General features: G+C 40.7%; 1 protein-coding gene and 1 long non-coding RNA gene across 15 annotated transcripts in view; one reads left to right on the plus strand and one right to left on the minus strand.

The window, feature by feature from the left end:
* Positions 1–11,183: 11,183 nt before the first annotated feature.
* TSNARE1 (t-SNARE domain containing 1) overlaps positions 11,184–23,092 on the minus strand; it is a 449,947-nt gene continuing 438,038 nt past the window's right edge. For all 13 annotated transcript variants that reach the window (XM_033512481.1, XM_015619054.1, XM_015619058.1 and 10 more), the window contains one exon: positions 11,184–12,154. The gene's annotated coding sequence lies outside the window, so the exon portion shown is untranslated. The remainder of the gene's footprint in view (positions 12,155–23,092) is intronic.
* Positions 12,168–19,875, plus strand: LOC117243992. Of its 2 annotated transcripts, none has more exons than XR_004496270.1 (3): positions 12,168–13,944; positions 18,728–18,819; positions 19,809–19,875. It is a non-coding gene; the product is annotated as an uncharacterized LOC117243992 (long non-coding RNA). The 2 variants fall into 2 exon arrangements; XR_004496271.1 differs by having other exon boundaries at positions 12,168–13,934.

The following is a 23,092-nucleotide window of genomic DNA, read 5'->3' on the forward strand; positions in this document are numbered from 1 at the left end:
TCTATTGAGAGAGTTTATATAAAGGCAGCTGAAACCCATAGGCTGTTTTTTGCAGGTAAATCCACTTGATATCACTAACAGAGAAAAACAGAAATATGTTTTTAAATCACTACTTTTCCCAGGCTCAGAAAGAACTTTATTTTTTTTTTCCTTGAATTAAAGGACCACCTAATGGGTGGAACAGAACCTGGAAGATCACGTTACAGAATTCAGAGCTCTCTCTTTAACTGTCCTTTGGACAGCCACATACAAAGGCTCTGAAGGCCAAAGATGTTCTTTGACATCCACAAAATATTTTAGTAAGATAAAAAAAAAAAGGTGCATGTAAAGAGACAAATTGTAATGGATCTCAAAGAGAGAATTATGGTAATATTTCACAGAATTTCCAGTAATATTCCTCTTTTTTCCCTTAGCTTTCAGACTGTATTGTCATACTCTGTGATGTAATATCATTATATTGTATGAAGACTCTATATCACACTTTAATTAACCCAGACAAGTCATTTTCTGTCTGATGGCAAGTTTCGTGGTGTCAAAATAAAAGACAGTTTTTATCTTGAACAGAGCATTGTGACTTTTACTGATACAATTCCCTTGTGGTTTAACCCCAGCTGGGAACTCTCAGCCCCACAAAACCACTCTCTCACTCCCTCCTGGTGAGATGGGAACGAGAATCAGAACAGAGAAACTCATGATTGGAAAGAAAGACATTTTAATAGGTAAAAGCTGCACACACCAGCAAAGCAAAACATGGAATTAATTCCCTGCTTCCCATGGACAGGTAGATGTTCACCCACTCACAGGAAAGCTGGGCTCTATTTTTGGGGAAAGAAGCATGACAAGAAAACTCTCAACAGATTAAGTACAGTTCTGGCAAGTGGAAAGCAGGGTAACATTCAGTAGGGTTGAGCTTGTTTGGGGTATTTTTCTTTAAGCAAAGGAATTTAGCAACTGAACCAATTCACCATATAGAATTAGCCACTTTCAAAGGGTCAAAAAATCCAGATTGGCAGTGGTGAGCAGAAAGTCTCCTGAGTAGTGGTTCACCTCTTGTCAGGCCCTGAAAAAGCATAAAAAAATTGAGCAGCATTTGTCTCAAAGTTTCCAAATCCTCGGGAACTGGAAGCCACAACAAACCCCACACAGTGGAGGGGGTGAGTCATTTTGAGACCCTGCAACTGGATTTTCACTGTACACGTTGACTATGCCAGCAAACAGATTAAAAAGGGAAAGCAAAGGAGAAGAGACACATTTCCACAGTGGCACACATCACATTTTCATTGTTAACTGTATTTTTAGTGCCCTCCTATAAGATTTCACTCCTCACTCACATCATTCCTCCCCTAACTTCTGATTCTTTCTCTCCTGGGGTCATTTTATCCTGTAGATCTCTGCCTCCAGCATCTGAACTTTACAGCATCTTTTTTCCAGACCTTCCCTCTGCAGCTGAGATGTCAAGGTTTTTTAGGCAGCAGGGGCTTTAACAGTTGTGCTCACTTTTGTGGTAGATCTCAGAGATTTTATAACTGTCCATTAAAATCAAGGGGGAAAGATGACTAAGAGAAAAAGAAGTGTTCTTTAAAAAAAACTTTATTTTATAAAACTGTTGTAGCATAGCTTTGGTTACATATAATGCAAAGACAGTGAGGAGAAACCAGCAATGGAGCTCACAGGACAAAGTCAGTCTTCATTACATGAGCAGTGGTTGTGTGATCATGGAATAAACACTAAAAGCTTTCACCAACGCTGCTGCAACTTTTGTGGCTTACCCTCTGAATTACCTCTCTGTCTCCTGCTCTTCTGTTCCCCTCCAGGGGTTTTACCTCACCTGCAATCATCCCTTAGGACCTTCTGACATGGCCCAGCCAGTTCCCCTGGCTTTTATGTTTTTATATTACACTTATTGGCTGTGATAGAAACCAGCAAGAGGCCGTTCTCCCACTCCCAACCTCCTGCCTCCATGTACCTGATAATTGAGTTGTGGCTGGGGAACATTAACTCTCCAAAGGCGTATGGAAATGTTTGCTCTGACTGGTGATCTGGGAGATTTTATTGTCATGATTACCATCTTGCTTTTCTATTCTTAGCTTAGTTCTTGCTTTTAGTGCCTGCCATATCTCAAGGGGTTTTGCAGAGAGAGAAGTAATTTTCTGGAGAGGAATGTGGAAGTTTCCATGTGGCACAAAGTACGGAAAGGGAGCGTGGTCAAGTGAGCAGCAAATCAGGATATGAATCAAAGACTGCTAAAACTGAGAGGAACAATAATATGTATTGCAGGGGCTTTGGGTCCTGGGAAGAAAACCATATCTTATAATGCCACAGCTTAGTGTACAGGACAAAAATGTAAAAATATTACAGTTTTTTTGTAAAAAGCTTAAGTGTTTAATAATATGTAGGATGGACTACTGAGATCAGGAGAGCAGTGTATTTCTCAGTACTTCTCTGAAATATTTTGTCCCTTTAGTTGCAAATTGTTTTACTGGGAGATTAAATACAGCCCTTATATACTTTACTATCAACATAGTCTGAGTCCAAACCAAACAATGCACATACCAGCAGCGAGCCTTTACTCCTGATCAAGTAGGGAATTAACGAGCTCACAAGGCAGTGCCAGGATTGCCTCTCTTGGCCACGTGTAAGGAGAAAGCTCTGCTCCAAAAGGAGCATCTGTGTTCTTGCTTGCACAGATCAAACCCCTGTTTATACTGTCGTGAGTTTGGGAGAGATCCATGGGAGACTGTGAAGAGGGAAAGGGTTTCAATGTTGTGGACAGAGAGGTGGAAGGTGAAAAAATGACTTTTTGAATCTTTCCAAACCTCCTCACCACTCCAGACCTCACTGGATGGATTGTCTTCCCAACTCATCACCTCCCTTTATCCTCCCTCATTTTTTTTTAACCTGTATTTCTCAGAGTCCTGGAATCACCTTCACATTCTTACCCTGAAATTCCACCACACTTTTGATGCCTTAAAGGCTGGAAATGAGAGTGAGGATCCCAGAGGTGCCAGGGAAATGTTCTGCCTTTTGGCACCACCTCACAGCTATTTTTTTGCCACAGCTGACAGAACAATGAACTTTCTGATTCAATGACAAACTTCCATTTCCCTTCACCAGGAAAAAGGAAGCAAACCCTCCCCATCAATAAAGCAGAAAAAATCAAGCTCATGTACAGGCAATGATTAACTAGTTCTGAAGAACAACAGCATACTGGGACAACATGTGCAATTTGGCTTCTCAGTGCTTGCCTGTTGTCCTTTAGTCTTTGGAAGCTGCCATTGCCCTTCAGACGAGGGCAAACCTTGAGGAACTGAGTAGCTGGAGAAAGGCAGAAATATTCAGGCAGAAATATTCACCTCATAAGAAGCTGACAAAAGTGAAATTATCCTTCCTTTTCTCGTTCTTCACCTTCTAATACAAGAGAAATATTGATGATTTTTAGGCCATGGACACTTCATAGATGCTGTTGATCATGGAAGAGGGGTGGCTGACTGCCAGGATAGCATGATACATCCTGTCTATACTTTAAACCACAGACTATTTCATGCCATTTCTCAGTAAGATCAAGGATCAGAAACTGAATTACATTAACACGTTAACTGAAGAATTAGCAACAGTTTCTAATCCTGACTATCTTGACTCAAACATGAAAAGCTGTTTTGTCTTTACTATATATCCATATCATCTGTATTCTCTTCAGCTGGTATTCAATTTCCTTGAAATTGACTGTGGATGTGTCTTCTTTCTCTGAGTTATCCCAATAAATCCTTTCACACTATCCAGAGCCAGAGTCTTGTGACCACAATCTGTGGATATAATTTCTCAGGTATCATCCACAGTGAAGTTCTTCACAACAAAGTTTTCTGATTTTAGTAATGTATAAAGCCATTGATGAATCCTCTAATGACTTTAGGGAATGGAGAGTGACTTTTTTCAGTCTTTGCGCTGTGCTTGCATCTTCTCCTTTGGGGACCTTAAATATTTCAGGGCATTTATAAAAGTTGACTTCTCCTGCCTTGCCTGCCTACCTCTGTGGAGTATTTTATTTGGTCTTATGTCAAATGAAGATGCAGGCTCAGAAGGTTAGAAACACTTAAAAGCACAGGAAAGATCAATATGGGATTTGGAAAAGTGGGAAGAAGCAGCCCTGGTGGAACCTTATAGCCCACCAGAGAGCGTTTCTATCTTGGAGCTTTGTGAAGGGAAAATCAGTCTAGACTCACCCCAGCTAACTGAGGCTCTAAATTTTGAACATAGCAGCCCTAGGGAAACATAAGAATCTCCAGAGGGTAGTAGAGTCTATCCCAAGATCTTTTTCCACTGACTGTAATAGGAGCTGAAAGTGGCTGTGCTCATTTTTAAATGCTTAAAGTAAGATAAGGTAAATCTGGGCTCAGCAGTGAATCCAACTTACCTGTAAAGAAAACGAGCCTTAAACCCATCCTGTAGATTGAAGAATTGCTGAGTCTGTGTTCGGAATGTGCAGGACTGGAGGATCCTGGCACAGGTTTTCCAGCACTTGGCGTTGCTGCTGAGCATGCCAGAAACACCCCAGTGGAATCATAAAGCCAGGAAACAAAAGGCAAAGGACATCCAGGCCTGCCTGATGTTTTCCTGCCTGCTGCTGTCAGCACTGTCGCTCATCCCAAACTCCTGCCTTTTGCTAATTGCCTGGTGGTCAGGAATCCCAGGAGCTGTTCTGGTGCATCAACATTCTCCATGGAGTCCTTTTTTGCTTCATTTTCTTTCTTTATCTAATGTGACAGCAAGCTGGATACTACAGAGTTAGTGCCACAATTAGACAGGGGATTGCACTAATTACTCCTGGGGTCTCTTTTCAGCGAACTCTACTCTGCTCTTGTGAGACCCCTCCTGCAGTACTGTGGCCAAATTTCAGGCCCCCAATAGAAGAAAAAATGTGGACCTGTTGGAATGAGTCCAGAGGACACTAAGTTGATCCCAGGGCTGGATCACCACTGCTATGGATCCAGGCTGGGACAGCTGGAGTTGTTCAGCCTGGAGAAGAGAAGGCTCTGGGGAGACCCAAGAGCCCCTTCCAGGGCCTGAAGGAGATCCAAGAGATCCAGAGAGGAACTTCTCCCAAGGGCATGATTAGCTAGGATGAGGGATGGTATTCTCAAGCTGAAGAGGGTGAGGCTTTAGATTTTAGGAAGAAATTCTTGATGGTGAGGCTGGTGAGGCCCTGGCACAGATTGCCCAGAGAAGCTGTGGCTGCCCCATCCCTGGAAGTGTCCAAGGCCAAACTGGATGAGACTGAGTAACCTGGGATAGTGGCAGGTGTCCCTCTCCATGGAAGAGGGGTTGGAACTAGATGGCCTTTAAGATCCCTTCCAGCCCAAACCATTCTGTGATTTTTTGATCCTGCTTTCATGTTTTGTAGCCAGCACCAGTCAGAGTCACCTGGGCTCCCTGGTTTGTCTCCACAGGTGCTTCCTTTCTCCTCCAGAGTTCAAGTCCTGCAGGGATGTCACTGCACTCTGCATGGAAGCACCTCTGCAGCTACACAAACACCTCCAGACCCTGTGGGGTCTCTAAACTGTGTCACCTCCTGAGACACAGAGTGCAGTGGCAGCTGTGACCCATGTAATTCCCAAGTTTATCCAGTAAATGTCTGCTACAAATTCTTTCATTCACATCTACAAGCTGTGTGAACCAAAGATGGAAAAGGATGTTTCAGCTATGCCTGTCATGAACTTTTTGGCTTTTTCCCCTTGAAATATAAAGGAGACTCAGCACAGGGATAATTCACTGTATCCTACTGTACTCCCGTGATTCTTGAGCACTGCGAGATCCCATTTGGCTGTCAAAGGGAGCAAAGCAGACAGGCAGAAGTTGCAATGGGAGATAGAAATTCAAGCAAAACATTTTGAAAAGTGATTTCAAGATTGGATGTTGAAGAATTACCCCAAGTGTTTGGTAAGACTCCCTCACTGGAGGTGAGAATTCATTTATAATAGTGTTTACTCCTGAATCATCAAATATTCTACTTTGGTGTAGTAAAAAGTCACTTTTAATTTTTCAAATGGAAGGGAGAGAGGGAGGGAGGGAGGAAGGAAGGCAGGAAGGCAGGAAGGCAGGAAGGAAGGAAGGAAGGAAGGAAGAAAGACAGGAAGGAAGGAAGACAGGAAGGAAGGAAGGAAGGAAGGAAGACAGGAAGGAAGGAAGGAAGGCAGGAAGGCAGGAAGGAAGGCAGGAAGGAAGGAAGGAAGGCAGGAAGGAAGGAAGGAAGGAAGGAAGGAATACAATATGTCTTTTAGATATTCATTTTCCTACACATTTTTCCTGAAGCTCACTACATGACCTTCCTTGCTCTGTTTATATCAACCAAAAATATGTTCACCTTGCTATTAGGTTCTAATTTAATTTTTATATATATCTGTAATTTTTAGCTATAATGGTTTGAGATTTTGGCATTGGGCATAACTCCATTAACGTGAAACAAAGACTACAAAGCAACAATGACCTACCTCATTTTCTAAATGCTATCTGATACCCTTTAAACCTGATATTCCAGTTACTGACAGCATCCAAGGATCAAGAATCCCTGTCTTTTATTGTGAATTTCTTTGTGTATAATCAACAACCAAATTACTAATCATCAACATATTTTTATTCATCTGCTTTCCATGGCAAGGTGAGGTGGAGTTGGCCCAATCTCCAAAGAAAACTATAAATTCTAGAACTACTAAAACAAAGAAGAAGCCAATTAAATTTCCCTATTACATATTACTGAGCTGCCCCAGACCAATTATAACCATATTTCTTTGTGGTCTAATTAGGTCCAGCTCAGCTCCACGGTGTGGAAGCCTGTAATGAGTGAGCACATGAGAAGCACAGCCCAGACTCCATGTGAGGCATCATTAATATGCTCTGGGCTGCTGCCTTGGAAGAGACTGCTCCTCATTATGTGGGTTAACGCACTTAAACTAAATGGATGAATTGCAGCCACTTTCAGTGCTTCAAGTCCCCTTGGACTGACAGAACTGCAGATTAATAAGTTGTTAGAGAGTGATCTGCTGACCTGCTCCATCGCTCTTCGCTTTCACTCCGTCCGCTCTTAGAGGCGTGAAATGCTAAAGTGTAGAAATGTGTCAATCACTGCATTTTCAGTTTTGTGGCTTTCTCTGGTTTTTCCCTAAGAAATTTTAAAAATAGGTGAAAGAACAAAATAAAATGCTTGACATATCCAATAAGTTCAGTTGGCTTTGGATCAAAATGCACCATGCAGAGGAGACAACAGGTCCCCTGCTAGCACAGAAAAGCTTAGGATAAAGATGGAACTCCTTTCAGCTGGATGGGGCTGTCTAAAAGTCATCATAAAATCAGAGAGTGGTTTGGGTTGAAGGAACCTTACAGATCATCTTGTTCCAACCCCCTGCCATGGGTAGGGACACCTCCCATTAGACCAGATTACTCCAACGTGGCCTTGGACGCTTCCAGGGATGGGGCAGCCACAGCTTCTCTGGGCAGCCTGTGCCAGGGCCTCGCCACCCTTATAATTAACAATTTCTTCCTAATATCTAATCTAAATCTTCTTTCTTTGGGGTTTATATCCTCTGTTTAACAGGCTATGAAATGATGATGAGGTAGAAAGAGTTTATTGAGACAGACTCTCAACACCTTTTGTTAATGGAAGAAAAAAATGGATATGAAATTATAGCAGTAGGAGCCAAATTAAATGAGAAAAAAAAATAAACATCAAAAGCAAACCCTGGGATTTTGGGAATTTTTTTTTTTTTTTCCTCCTGTTGGTAGTAGATCTTTGAAACTTGTTTCCAAGCCACACTATCACCAGCAAATCCCTTCAGTGGAAAAATTAGGATTGAAGACTGTGAGATTATTAAGGAGAAAAGATTGAAGGTACTTTTTCTGTCTCCTATTACTTGTCTTTGCCAGTGCTGGAGACAGAATATCCAGTGATGTGCAGCATTGAGCTGAGGCAGTAGAATTGTCCTCATGCCCTACCTTGTTCTGATGAAAGCATAGAAGGCTCCTCAAGGCTTCTTCCTGCTAAATTCAAGCATCTGTTTTCCCAGCACAGAAGATTTCACAGAATCATAGAATAACCTGAGTTGGAAGGGACCTACAAGGATCATCAAAGTCTGACTCCTGGAATTGTATATACAGTAAAATTTTTTCATGTGTGTCATAAAAGGGGAGAAAAGGTCAAGAAACTGTTGAAGAGTTGATGGTATGTGCAACACTATCAGTTTTGAGAACTATCTCCTTATGTAGACTCAGTTTTGGCAAACAGTCATTTTTTTAAAGGTCTCAGATCTGAGAAATTTCCAACTCCTGCATGGCTTGTCAGCAGCAGCACGAGGCACCCAAACAGGTTTCTTTCCTCATGTTCACATTTGTCCTTAAGGCACCAGAGGAAAAACTGTTTCCTATTCCACTCCAGACTAAGAGGACCTGACAACTTAATAATTGAACTGGGTACTTGGCTCACTATGCCTCTGATGTGCCTCTTTCTAATTGATTTTGTCATGATCTTTTTAACTTCTCTTCCGCTGTTGCCAGCATGCTCTCACTCCTCATAATGCCTTTGCAAAGAGGTTTTATTAGAATTTTCCCTTGTCATATCTTATTCTCACCTATTTGTTACCAATTAACCCTCTACACCAAGGTGGTTTGCAGGATCTGCCAAACTGAAGTGCCTGCTGCTGGAAATCTTTGAGCTCCATGTCTCTGCCAGAGATATTGCAAAGAAGAAGAAACTGTGAATGTATTTTCTTCCAAAGCATCAGTAACAAAAACAGCTGCTTAATGGCATTGTTACATATATTTTCTGTGAGGAGGGCAAAGGAAAACATACCCATGAAGTGACTAAAGAAATAGAAAACAAATCTTCAGTTGCAGTTTTGACAAAGCTTGCAGTCAATGGCTCATTGTCCAAATGGAGATTGGTAACGAGTTGTGTCCATGCTGGAGCCAGCATTAATTAATATCATTGTAAATGACACAGACAACAGGTGTGAGTGCAGCCTTCTGCAGGGGTGTGAAGCTGATAAATGAGAAGGAAAGGATGTTGGGCAGGGGACTTTGACAGGCTTGGGAAATGTGAACTGTGTGAAGCTAAACAAGGCCAAGAGCAAGGTCCTGTACCATCAGCTGAGATCACTCAGCAGTTACTGCCGTGGGCAAAACACTGGACTTGGGGAAATTAGTTTAATCTGTTACCAATGAAATCAGAGCAGGATGATAAGATATGAACCCAAGCCTTAAAACATCTTCCCCCCATTCCTTTCTTCTCCCTGAGTTTGACTTTACTCCTCAGTCCTCTGTCTGCTCCCCCTCAGGGGGCAGAGGGACAGGCAATGGGGCTTGTGCAGTCACTTCATCACCCATCTCTGCTGAACCTCCTTCCTCAGGGGGAGGATTCCTCACATTCCTCCCCTGCTCCACTGTGGGTTCCCTTCCATATGGGACAGTTTTCCAGGAACTTCTCCATTGTGAATCCTTCCCATGGGCTTCACTTCTTCACAAACTGCTCCAGTGTGGTCCCCTCCAGGGGGGACAGTCCTTCAGGAACAAGCTGAGCCCTTTTGGGGTGCTTGTGGGGACAATCAAACCTGCTGCAGTGTGGGCTCCTCTCTCCACAGCGTCACAGGTCCCGCCAGGAGCTGCAGCAGCTCAGCTGCCTCACCGTGGGCTGCACCCTGGGCTGCAGAGGAATCTCTGCTCCAGCACCTGGAGCAGCTCCTGCCCCTCCTTCTTCCCTGACCTGGGTGTCTGCAGAATTGCTCCTCTCACATATTTTCACTCCTCTCCTCTGGCTGCTGCTGGTGTTCCACTGCTCAGCCTGGGCAGGAGAAGGCTCTGCACAGACCTTATTGCACCATTTCAGTATCTAAAGGGAGCTTATAAGGACAGAGATTCTTAACAGAGATTCTTTTCACCAGAGTGTGTTGTGACAGGACAGGAGGCAATGGTTTTAAACTGGGAGAGGGTAGATTTAGGTTAGACATAAGGAAGAAATTGTTTATAGTGCTCTGGCAGAGGTTGCCCAGAGAAGCTGTGGCTGCCCCATCCCTGGAAGTGTTTGAGACCAGGTTGGGACATGGGACAGGGCTTGGAGCAACCTGGTTTAGAGGAAGGTCCCTGTGGCAGGGACTTAGACTACACAATCCTTGAAGGTCCTTGCCAAACCAAACCATTTTCTAATTCTATGATTTAGCAAGAATATGCTGTTTTATAATGACCTCATGAAATGTTTGGGGTTTTTTAATGACATTTACCATTATAACCAAGTCTATAATACACAACAGCCCGTCTTAGCTGCCACATGATTTCCTCCTTGCTTGAAGCCAGGCAACCTCTGTAGTTTCAGCAGAGAAATTCTTTACCTGGGTCATCGATGCCAAATGATCTGCCGTGTGAGCTGGCTCAGGGAAAGCTCAGTCATACTAATGGGGTAATCACTGAGCTCCTAATGAATGGGATTAGTGACTGGGCAAGGATTGTTTGTCCTGGATCCCTTGTTTGAAGGCAGCTCGAAGCTCTCAAAATATTTGCTTGCAATCAGCTATGAGCTGGGTTCATTTCAGCTCTCACTGACTGGATGAAAATTATTTTCATCTCTGCAGGATTTGCCAAATGTGCTGATGGAGGCAGTGTGCAGTTTGTGGTGGAGAGAAGAAGGGAGTTCTGTTTCAGAAGTAAACTCTCTGTAGTAAGGTAAAGCCCTAGGTGTCATAATTTTTAATTTCATGCCAGCACGAACTTTGGCTGGAGAAAAAGAAGAAGACTATCACTAGTCATTAGCTTTTCTTAATAGCAATTAATGAATATTTAATGTAACATATACCAATCCAGTTAGGTAGATTTTACATATCTAAAGAAAAGCCACCGAAAACTGTGACTTGTGTTTCTTCTCCAAACTTGACTGTGCTGATTTAAGAAGTTTCACAGTTTTTACCCTGAATGAGCTTAAACATCTGCAAGATTTCTCTGAGCATTTTTTATGCTCAACCTTTACTGATGAAAGACTGTGTCAGCTCCTTGGAAAGGGATCATGTAACTGAGATCAGTGCAGGTGAGGATCCAGTTTAATATTTGTTGTTCTTTTCTAAAACTCCACAGTACCCAAAGCCCCATAACATATAGAGGTAATTTTTTTATTTTTTTTTCTGGTAAGAAATATTTTTGCTAAAAGATTTTACTTTTCCTAAAGATTAACAAATATATAATTTTGTTTAATTTTCTTCAATAATTCCTATGGCATTTTAATTAAAACCATTTTTAAGTGCTTTATTTGCTAGAGGAAAACTGTGTTTATAATACACAATGCATTTAAAGATTAATTTATATGGCACTTTCAGTCGTTGTCAGGAGAAAACATTGTGGATGAAAATGGAACAAAATCACAAATGTTGGTTGCATTGAAACCTATTAAATGAAGTCTAAATAAAGATTTTGCATTCTTCATGAGATATCTTTCTTGTTTTTTTTTTTAAAGGCCGCCAAAATATCGTAATAGTATATTTTATTTATTTGTCCTGCTCTTTCACTGATGTTTCCCATGAATAAATATGATGATCTGTGCATACAGAGGGATCAAATAAGCATCTAATTGATGTGTTGTAAGTGGCACATGTAATTGTGGAAGTGCTTAGCTCAGATCCAACAGAGCAAATTCTAAAGCAGCAGTGCACAGTAGGGGAATCTGAGCTAAATTAATTTTTAAACATACAAAACCAGTAATGAAAAATAATAATAAAAAAAAACCAAACCAGACAAACATCTTGACTTTTACAGTTTTAAATGAGCAGAATTGGAGACCAGGAGCATGTTAAAAACACAAACAATAGAGATGAATTAACAGCTACTTATTTTACAGCACATTGTATAGCAAATCTGGAGGCCAAGAAATAGAATTCCCCAGACAGAGGGGACATAATTAAAATCTGTAACATGAGGTAAGACATGCCTATGATGAAGGGGACAAATATAGGCCAAATTATTCACAATGACACCAACACACAGTATAAAACTTAGCTTTTCTTTCATACAATTAGTGCTCGTTGTTTATAGCAGGTTTAATACGACGTGATCAGTAATGCAGACACGGACGTGGGGCCTGAATGTGCAATGCCTTGAGGATCCATTCCACTTCCCAGGGTGACCACAGGCTCTGTAAAACCAAGAAGAGCTGGTGAGCATTCACAGGATCCCCAGAGAATTTCTGGTGCAGAAGTGACACGGATGGAAAGGGTGGCCTCTCCCAAGAGGCACAGCTGATAACAAAGCAGGTTAAGCTCAGGAAAGTGTATTTTCACTGATTCCAGTCTAAGTGATGGTGGAAGTGGAAGGGATGAGAAGACTGGGACAGATTACCCACAAAGGCTGTGGACTCCTCATCCCTGCAGATGTTCAAAACCAGGCTGGAAGGAGCTGTGAATAACCTGGTCTAGGGAAAGATTCCCTGCCCATGGCAGAGAGGTTGGAAAGAGATGAACTTAAAGTTTCCTTCCAACCCAGACTTTTCCATGGTTCTGTTGTTCTATGAGTGAGAATAGAGAAAAAACAAATTCATCAAGAAGATACAGCATATAACCTGCTGCAGCAATGAAAAGAGTAAATTTTGTGTTCTCTTCAATGCCAGCAGTTCCTGTACCTAAAGAAAAGTGTATTTCATTTCAAAAATATATTTTTCTGAAAAATGGACAAGGAATAGAAGACAGAGAGTGACACTGGTGCACTTTGCTGGACAGAATACAGCTGAGAAATTGTATTGTTTCCCATTTTTCCATGCAATGAAAAAATTAAAACCTTAGGCATTTCCTCTGACTAGGAACAACTCATTATAACTTGTAGATGTCTAATTATAGATCAAAAACATATAGATATAAATGATAAAATGTTTACACTATTCATGTAGATAGCTAATGGAATAAAAAAAAAGGGTAATTTTTGATGAAAGAGTCTGTTTCTCTCCAATTACTGTAAAAGAGACTTTTTAGAAAGACATCAGCAGCAGGATAGCACCTCCAAGATCAGGAGTTTGCACTTCTGAGATTACACAGATTGTATTTTTGCACTCACCACCTATGAAACAGACCTGTGCTTTTGTAGGAAAATATATGAAATATATCAGCAGGCTTTTGTAGTGTTTGTGTTTATTCTACCTCTGCTTCCTCAGTGACTATGTGTACACATGCAGTGTAAGAAAATCTAGTTGACCTTGTTATCCAGGATGAGGAAAGGAATGAAAAACTCATTTGTTGTTATTATTACTAAAGACATAACTGACAACAACTTTTTTTTTTTCTAATTTTTTTTTAATACAGGTGAAAGCCTTAGAAACACTGTTTTAATTATGCTTTACTGCAAACCCACAAGGTGCTAAAATAGACCATGATCAGACACCAGACAGCCAAATATAGACAAGAAAATATTTTCATTTATGCTAATTTTTAAACAGCTCACAATAAGATTGTTCAGATAATATTTTGAAACCAGATTCCATTATGTGCTGTGCTGCAGATACAAAGCAGAGATGAAGGTTTCTGCATTGTATTGACATAAACACCTCCAAGAGGCAATAGAAACACTCTCATGGGAAGGGTACCTTCTGAAGATGACATTCATCCCAGCTAATTTGAGGGGTAAGCACCTCCATCTGAGTAGAATGACTCCCAAGCTCCAGGCTCCTATTACAGTAATTACAGATCTAATCAATACAGCCAAAGATTTTTATGGTTTTTAGGGTGGGGATCATTTGAATAAAGTAATCAGCTCCACATTGACCTAAATTTCACTGGCTGCTATTGACTCTCATTAACTGCAAAGGGCTCTTCAGGATGACTTTCTCAGATGCAGAGGGGTTCACTGTTGATATCTAAATTTACCTGCACAAACTCAGCAGCCAAAGTCCTTTTAATGTCATGAGAGGAATTGCTCAAGCCACTCATGTAAGTAAATGTAAGTAAAAAAGCTCTGGAAAGCTTTTTAGACACCACTAATCATTTAAACTTTCCTCCCACTTGGGAACCATTGTCACTTTTCTGTTTATTTAATATTTCATAGCACTTTTTAAAGAGGAAAGGCTCTAAGGTGAACCTTGAAGGGCTCTTCCAACCCAAACCATTTTGTGGAGTTATAGAATCCTATCATGTTTCTACAGGTGCCATTCAACAACATTCACCACGTGTTCAAGTTACAGAATCACAGAGTGGTGATTCTGGAGATGAAGCAGGGTGACCAGGGCTGTGTCCAGTTGGATTCTGAATAGCTCCAAAGCTGGAGGCTCCACAACCCTCAGCAACCCATTTCCCTGTTTGGTCAATCTTATACTAAGAAAGAAAAAAGTGTTTTCATGTGCTCATGAAAATTCTCATATTTTTCAGGTTGTGATCACTGCCTTTTGACCTGTCAGTAGAAATCACTGAGAAAAGCCTGCTTCTACCTTCTTTATCCCCCTGCCTCAGGTGTTTATAGATGGGAAAGTTCCTCCAGAGCCTTCCCTTCCCAAGGCTGCAGTCCCAGCTCTCTCAGCCTCTCCTCATGTGTCAGAGAGCTCCTGTGTAGGCACACACAGGAGAAAAAGAACACAGAATTCTGAAAAAGACAGAATTCTCCAGGTGCTGGGATGAAGAGCACATGGGTGGGACATGAAACCAAACCCTATGAACATCACAAGTCATTGCTCTTAACAGGCTCTACAGCTACGGGGGATTCAGAATTTTGATTTGCAGGCAGGGAAATTATTTAACATTGAGAAAGCCATTTTGAATGAGAAATAGGTAATCTGCAGGCTTGGAGTGCAACAAGAGAGATTCTCCAGACACAAACTGCCTTAAAGATATTCTGGGCCAAAAACCCAGCAGATTTCATATATGTTTCAGGTTTGATTGAGGATGAAAATTAATTAGAGTTACTGAAAGAGAGTTTGAATTCTGTCAAGCTCTTAGGTTTTGATTAAAGATGTTTTTTTACTTTTTGGGTAGAAATAATTATGCTGAGTTTAGCAGTTCTACTCATGGACTATACAGTCTTGTCTTAGTTGCTATACAAATAGAGAACCAAATAACAATCTTTAGAAAGAAAGAAATTAAAATTATGTTGGAATATATCCTAGGATTCTTTTAATGTCTGGGGAACTTTGCTGGCATAAAGGCATCTGACTTGAGGCTTTGTCTGTATTTCTGTGAGTCCTTTACATTATTTTCATAATCATTAAAAGGAAACAGATACATTTATCCTGATTTTTTTTCCTTCACTCATAAAGAAAGAGGGCAAATAGAAAAAGGACTCTGCTGCTATCAGGGTGCTAAAATTATGCCTCTATGCAAGCTGGCATATCTCTGTACTGAGAACTGTAAAAACAGACTGTGAAGAGCTGCTCCAGCTGTGTGGTAGCTCTAAGCTGCAACAGGAACCTGAGATAAGGGTCCATCCTCCAGCCCTCCTCAGCTTCAGAGAAGCATCCTTCCCTTCTTTGAGGTTTGCAGTTTAGACTCTGCTCGTTTATTTAGTCTGGGCTGTTCTGGCTGTGAATTAAAGAGTTGGTCTCACGGGAAGATAAATTATCCAGAGTAATAAACTAATTTGTCCCTACCTGCTGCTGCTTCAAATCAAGTGAGATCTCTGTCTGGGCAAATATGAGGACTCATATCACACTGTGTAAATAAGCTGTGATCATGCAACCTTTGGCATTTGCAAATTTAGATGGATTTAAGGCTTTCTCATAGATTCAAATCTCAATGAACTTCTCTGTTGGAGAAGGCTCACCCAGGTAAATCACAGTCCATCATTAATAGTAGATGACCATTGTATATGCAGAGCTTTTGGGTGGTTGAATGCTTCTTTAAAAGTGTGAAACACTGACAGTCATTAGAAGCTGACTGAGATGAGTGAAGGTGGCCCACAAAATTACCAATTCTGCATCAGTAATAGGAGTGAGATGATCCAAAGCTCATTAAAATTATTATTAGCGTTATTTAAAGGCTCTTTCCCATCATGTCAGACTCGGGGAGGGAGGGAGCCTGTGCCAGTGCTGGACCCTCAGCACAGGTATCCTGAGTTGCAGCCCACCAAAAGGAAATTAGAAAACCTTGACTCAATTTTGTTAATTTTTGTTTAAGTCAATTTTGTTTTCTCTTATTTTGATTTTTTTTCAGTGTTCTGATGAACCTGTTTCACAGGCACTACTGTGTTTTGATATTTTCACACAGAAACCTTCCCATATGCAAATTTATGCTAATGAAACCCATGTCACAATATACTTATCTGCTTTCCTCTGAACCTGTTGCGTACTCTACAGAGTTTCAGATGTGCATTGTGAAGTAGCTTCCAAATATCACAGAGCTGAAATCTTCTGACATCCTCTCAGTCATGATGATGAATGAATGTAGAACCTAAATTAATCTGAGAGGCTGATAGTAGGGGTTGCATTTTGAAACATGAGGATCTAAATTTTCTATTGCTGAAACTCCTGAGAGAGTATTAAAGGGAAAGCAGGAAATCTCTGGTTGTAGTTGCTAATATTCTGATTTTTACTTCCTGACAATATGGTAAATATACTTTGCTTCTGTGCTCAGGATTCAACAGATCAACTGCTTTGAGCATCAACATCAAATTTACCCTAAGTCAGATAACCTTTCTCTGCAGTTGGGGTGCAATTTGTAGCTTAACTCATTTGAAATTAATCTCTTCACTCTGTGGTGGTGGGGAATGGCCTCTGAAAACCCTTTCTGACCACTTTGATGAAGGTTTCCAGATGGGCCTGATATAAAGGGTTTAATATATACATAAATTTTAATGATGTATTTTCAGGATAGAAAAGAAAAAAAAAAAGACAAGGAAAGGAAGAAAAAGGTCACAGTACTGAGAAAACCTGTGGTGTTTCCTGCCTCTTTGAAGCTGAAGTTAATCAGATAGCAGATTAGTCTGAGAATTACATTACTGACATTGCAAACCTTTCAGGCCTTTAGCAGGGCCTTTTTTCAAGTGTAGTACATGATGATGAGATTTTGCCTTCAGTAAAGATTGTTGTTTCATCATTTAAAGTTCATCTCTTTAAAGAATCCTGCCCACTAATTTTCTAGGGAAGCAAATGATGTCCACTTTTCATTACAGAATTTCTTTAGTGTACAACTGCCCACAGCAGGAAAGCTGCTGCTCTTATTCAGCCACACTGGTCATTTCTGCTTATACTGGAGTTCTAACAGCTTCTTAAAATAGGACAGACCTAATAACCCAAGAGTCTTCTGTAAGAAAACAAATGAGATGGCAGGGTGATGATAGACCCTGTGCAATATTGCTTAATATTCACTTACACTTTTATTTCCCCTGTGAATTCTCTTAATGGCATCAATGGTTCCCAGAAGCCACTTTTGATTTAACTTCACTGAAATAATTTCTTTTTCTGTTTAGAAAGATGGCCCAGTAGAAATCCAGGTCCTTTGGAAGTCCAGAGTATTTTTGGCCCTGATATGATGCTCTTCAAATTTGGCATCTGCAGATCATTGTTAAAATAGGAGTTTTAGATAAAGATATTAATGCAAGTGCATGGGTATCTTTCAGAAGCCACCACAAGGTGTGTTTTGTGGAGAGTGTGGCTTAATCCTAAAGCAAAACTAAACCAAGGAATTAGATGATACTGGGAACAAAACAAAACCCCAGCAACAAATCCCAAGCCTGTAGACCAGGCACCGTTTGGGGGGCCAAGAAAGGTGTTGTCTATCCAAGTCAGTTCCTTGGGATTCACTACACTAAAAGAAATCCCAAATATTTTTCATTTTTGTGTTTGAAGTTAGCCATGTGCCCAGCAGGAATTTACCCCGTGCATTTATGTCTGAGCCCTAAAGATTTATCTTAGCAGTGCACAGTACATGACAAAGTTTAAGTACAACTGGTACTCATGTAGACCTGTAAAAAAGGTCTGCAGCAGTTCAGAATTTGCACCTGGCAGGAAAAGCTGCAGAAGATGGCATGATAATGGCAAGAGATATAATAGGTGATACCACATTTCAGAAGTGAGTATTGCTAGCTGAACTTCCAGGTTCATGAGAAAATTCGTTTCACAAAGGTGGAACGCCCAGTGCCTGGGAGGTGACACATAATGAATTAGAGTAATTCTGCCTAACCTGTTGAAAACAAATGCTGTTATAGAAGTAGCAGGGCCATTTGCATAAAGATTTTTAAATTACCTGATGTTGAATATGTGAAACATCGGGTAATGACATTGCAAACTCAGCTCTGATTAAATGGCAAGTGAAGAGCGAATCTCAGCAGCATTGTCTTATCACATTAAAACAAGGGGAAAATCTATTTATGAGTGAGCTGACCTCATTTTTTCTCTCACAGCCCGCTGTGCGTGGCAGAGCTTGGAATGATTGAAAAGTCATTGCACACTTCTTTAACATGACAATGTTTAATCCAAGAAAAAGTTCCTTTTCAACCTCCAGCAACTTTTTTTCTTTTTGAGTGATACAGTTGATATAACCCCTGAATGCATTTTTTGAGGTTGTGTGAGGTTTAAAATTTGGGTTCTAACAAGTTCTCCCAGAAAGTTCTGACAGGAAACCTCAGGAGCCACCTGAAGCACAAACTTCATCCCTGTACTATAGCGAGTCAGGAAAGAGAAATAATCAAACCCACTTAATAATAAGGTCCTGCTTTTTCTCATGGTCACAAGTCACGGAAGATGCTTTCCTCCAAAGAAATGTGTACTCATTTTCTCTTAATATTACTTTTCTTGTAGAAGCACTGTCCCCCTGTTTGGCCTGGAGAAAAAGGAGGATGAGGAGTGACCTTATTGCTTTCTACAACTATCTGAAAGGAAATTGTAGTGAGGTGGGTGTCAGTCTCTTCTGCCAGGTAACAAATGACAGGAGAAGAGGAAATGGTCTCAAGTTGTGCCAGGGAAGATTTAGAGTTGATATTACAAGGATTTGTGCCATGGAAAGGGCTGTAAAGTAATGGAACGGGCTGCCCATGGAAGTGGCAAAGTCACCATCCCTGGAAGTGTTTGAGAAAATGTTTGGATAACCACCTGAGGACTTGGTTCAGTGGTGAATGTGGTGGTGGTGGTAGGAGGACAGCTGAACTCAATGGTCTTAGAGGTCTTTTGGAACCTTAGAGATTCTTTGATTTGACTTCTCAACAAAAACATCCTTGTCATTTCCTTCACAACGTTCCTTGGGATTTCCTTCTCAACAGCCCAGTAAGAAACTAAAGAAATTTATCTGGAATCATCTTTTTCTGAGGACTGAAACTTAGAAGAGTGAGGCTCAAGGTACAGAGGAGGGCTACAATTTTATTTTGTTCCCTTGACAAAAAGGTTAAAATTTCCCACAATGTGTGATCTAAATCTAAGTGACAGAATGACCAAGAAAATACCATTGGTTGTTCTTTATCCATGGGTTCACTTTGCAGTTTAAGTTGCAGTAACTTTCCACAGCTGCAAGAAGGTTCTGTGAAAGAGGCCTCACATCTTTTCTGGTGTGAGTAGCTACTGCCTTTCCCCAGCAGCACAGGGCTCACATTTGGCAACTCCTGAGGTGTGGAGGGAGGGAGGAAGGAGAGAGAAAAGCAGCTTCATGAATATGTGGAATTATTCTGGGAAGCACTCAGGATAATGTAAAAACGAGAGACATAAAACACTGGCCAGCTAAGACACTAAGAGAGATGAGATAGCAGACCTGGCAAGTCATCCATTTGCACCAGTGTGGCAGATCTTGTGGCTTTTTTGGGAACAAGCAGTTATTGGCATTTGACTTTCCTCTTGGATTAAGTACCAGGAGGAAAAATGCTGACTTACGTTAAAATGTGTCTGGTTGCAGGACACACTCAAGGAGATGGATGTTTAAGCACTGGAGTACACGGCCAAGGCTGCCAAAGATGCAAATCTCTCCGTGCCCATCCAGTGCCTCGTTACTATTCCACCATCCCTGAGAACCTGCCATGGGGAAATACCAGGCTTCCACCTTGCAGCTGCTTTTAACTACAGAGCAAGCAAATCACAGCTGTAAAAGTTGACAGAAACCCTTAAATTCTCATTCATGTGTTACTGGAAATAAACCTTAAAAAAGCCCACAGAAGACACACAAAATGGTTGGCATTAAACTATTCCAGCTAAGGGAGCAGGAGCTGCATGCTCCAGTTCTGCTGAAAGGGAGCTGGAGGAAGAATAACGTGGTTTGTGTAGAACTGGAGAAAATAAGAGCTGAAAAGGTTCCCTATCAGGAAAGAAAAACACACTTGCATTACAAGAGTTGCTGTCTCACACACTGATGGGGGTTTTCAGAGCAGCAGCAATGCATATTTAAACACAAGAAGTACCTTCCTCAGATAATTATTTTAAAGACTATTTAACTATGAAGGAAACAAAACTGTTTTTAGTCAATGAGGACAGAGATGGAATGGACACAACTCTTAACACTGGAAATAGAACTGCAACTTATAATGTTTTCATTAAGAACAGCACTGGAAATAAATTGCCGCATAGAGAGCTAATTAAAAAAGAACTAATAAATTCTATAGATTTAAATATAATGTTGTTTTTTTTTTTATCCATCTGGGCTCTAGCTGTTGTTAACTCTGGGTGATGCTGGTTTTACATACATATGTTGGTGTTATCCCTACAGATGGTGCCAGGGCTGAGGCACAGGGTGGAAGGAAGCTTCACACATTTGCTTTGCTTGCACTCTAGCAGTCAGTACTGGATTAATGCAAACCCTAATCCCATCAGAAAAGAGATATTTTAGTAGACACCAGGGAGACTAATGCAGCTGATCCCTGCTTATGGCAGGAAAATGCACATATGTCAGGGCTTTCACTCTGATATTTCTAGATAACCTTGATAAATCTGTTGGACACCTCCTCATTTGGGCCTTAGTGGGTTGTTCATAAATAAGGGTAAAAATAGCTGAGTTGACTTTCCTGTTGATCTCTTCCACCATTCTTCCAGTGTAGGTGGGTGAAATATCCTGCCTGGTGGATGTTTATTCCTTTTTCTGCTGCTCCAGATCAGTCAACATGGAATATTATGGATGAGATTATTTTCATTCAAATTCAAATGCACCAGATCAACACAAATCACCCTCATTTCTCTTTAGAGAGGAGAGAGGACAGTCTGGTGCATCTTTAACATATCTATTCAATAGCTTAAAAAAATATCTATGCATTAGCCTGAACATCAAGTGACAAGTTCAGTTTTAGTTATCTAAACTTCAGTGATATTAATCTCATTTTTTTTCTTTTTTTTTTTAAATATCCTAATTCTGAAAAAAAATATTTCTTTACTACCTTATAATGTTCGCAGGTTTTTATAGTTTGCCTTGTGTATTTTTCTATAAATAAATTTTCAGTGACCAGATAGGTGAGTGTTGCAATCACTAGTGTCAGAAAGAAACCTTTATTTCTAATGTGCCCTGAAATTTAGAAATTTAGAATTTAGATTGACCTTCCTTCCTTCCTTCCTGCCTTCCTGCCTTCCTGCCTTCCTGCCTTCCTTCCTGCCTTCCTTCCTGCCTTCCTTCCTGCCTTCCTTCCTGCCTTCCTTCCTGCCTTCCCTCCTGCCTGCCTTCCTCCCTCCCTCCCTTCCTTCCTGCCTCCCTCCCTCCCTTCCCATTTTTATATGGAATCCGAATTATTTTAATTTTCTTGGGCAGCATTATTGGAAATAAGCATAAGTATCAACTCCCATGTTTGATCCTACTGGGACCCGTCTAATGAAAGCTTTATAAATTCTTTAGTTACTGCATGGGTACAACTCCCATCTTGTTTTTCCCCATGATGTTCTCCATGCACAGAAAAGCAACCCTGTCCTCCAATATCTATGTTCTCCTGCCATCCTCACCAAAAATGAATAAAATAAAACCCACAGGTTGAAGGGAAGAATAGAAAAATATTTCAAAGCGAGACCTCTGAGTTACTAAGCAAGAAACAATGTCAGAACTCCCTGAGCAGGAAATAATCAGGAACTTGGACAGTGCCTGAGGGAATGTTTTATGTGCATAATTTGTTATTACTCTTCCTTGAGTGCCTGTTCATTGGCACTGCTGGACACAGTCAAGGGGTGAATTATTATTTTGTGCTGGCCAGGCTGGGTGTCCTAACATTCCCCAAATCAGCTGTGTCAGATTTATAAGGGTGCTGCATCCATTTAACTCCTCCTTGTTTATTGTCACTGCTGGGAAGAGCAGCACTAAAGGGATTATGTCGAGTTCCAGAAGTGGAGAAGTGTCTCCATTTTCTTTTGGAAAGGAACAGGAGTTTGTTGGGGAGGGAAGTTAATCATGAGTAATCACTGAAGAGTCAGTTGTACATTATATATTCTGCATCATGCCTCTGGTTCCATTTCTGTGAGCAGAAATGATTAAGATTTTACTTCTGTCTTAGCATGTAGTGCTATAAGGGATTAAGAGAGAAAAGAGGGGAGATGAAGTATTTAAGGGCTCCAGTAGACACAGAGAAAGCTTTAGGGTACCATAAAAGCCTCTTTACAGCTCAAGTCTATTAAAGAAGAGGCAAGGAAAGAAAAAAAAAAAGGGATATTTGTTTAGGTGTTTTTAACAAATCTTGGATTCTACAGTGACTGGGGTGTTTGACATGCTTAACATGAAAGTGAAAAACTAGTGTAGACAAAATACAAGATAGGAAATTCCAGGGAATTACTGTGAATCCATGGAATGGGTAGAGATTTTTGAGTTTTCTTTATGTCTCTGCAGCTGTTTGAAAAGCAGAATAATTTTGGTAGTTGAGGCACAGCCTTCTCTGTCCAGCACAACCAAGATCTCCAAGACAATGGCATTTAGCAATGAATTTTGGGACTGCCCATGGACTTCTTCAGAGGGCTTTTACTGCACATCATATTTAACAGGACTGAACAGAAGTCTACATGTTCTTATATGCACCAAGCAAGTGGAGATCCACTCAGATACTGAAATTTCCTCTTAACAAGAATGGCAGCAACACTGAAAAAACAAGCAAAGAATCAAACTAAAAAATCAAAGGCACAATATTTATTGTTTGTTCTTCACCTGCAGCTGGCAGCAGCTGGAAGAATCAGAATAAACTCAAAGTACACCTTGGCAAGTGTTTCTTTATATGTCTTTTGCCTTCA

The sequence above is a fragment of the Parus major genome, chromosome 2, assembly GCF_001522545.3.
Source record: "Parus major isolate Abel chromosome 2, Parus_major1.1, whole genome shotgun sequence".
Classification (NCBI taxonomy): Eukaryota; Metazoa; Chordata; class Aves; order Passeriformes; family Paridae; genus Parus; species Parus major.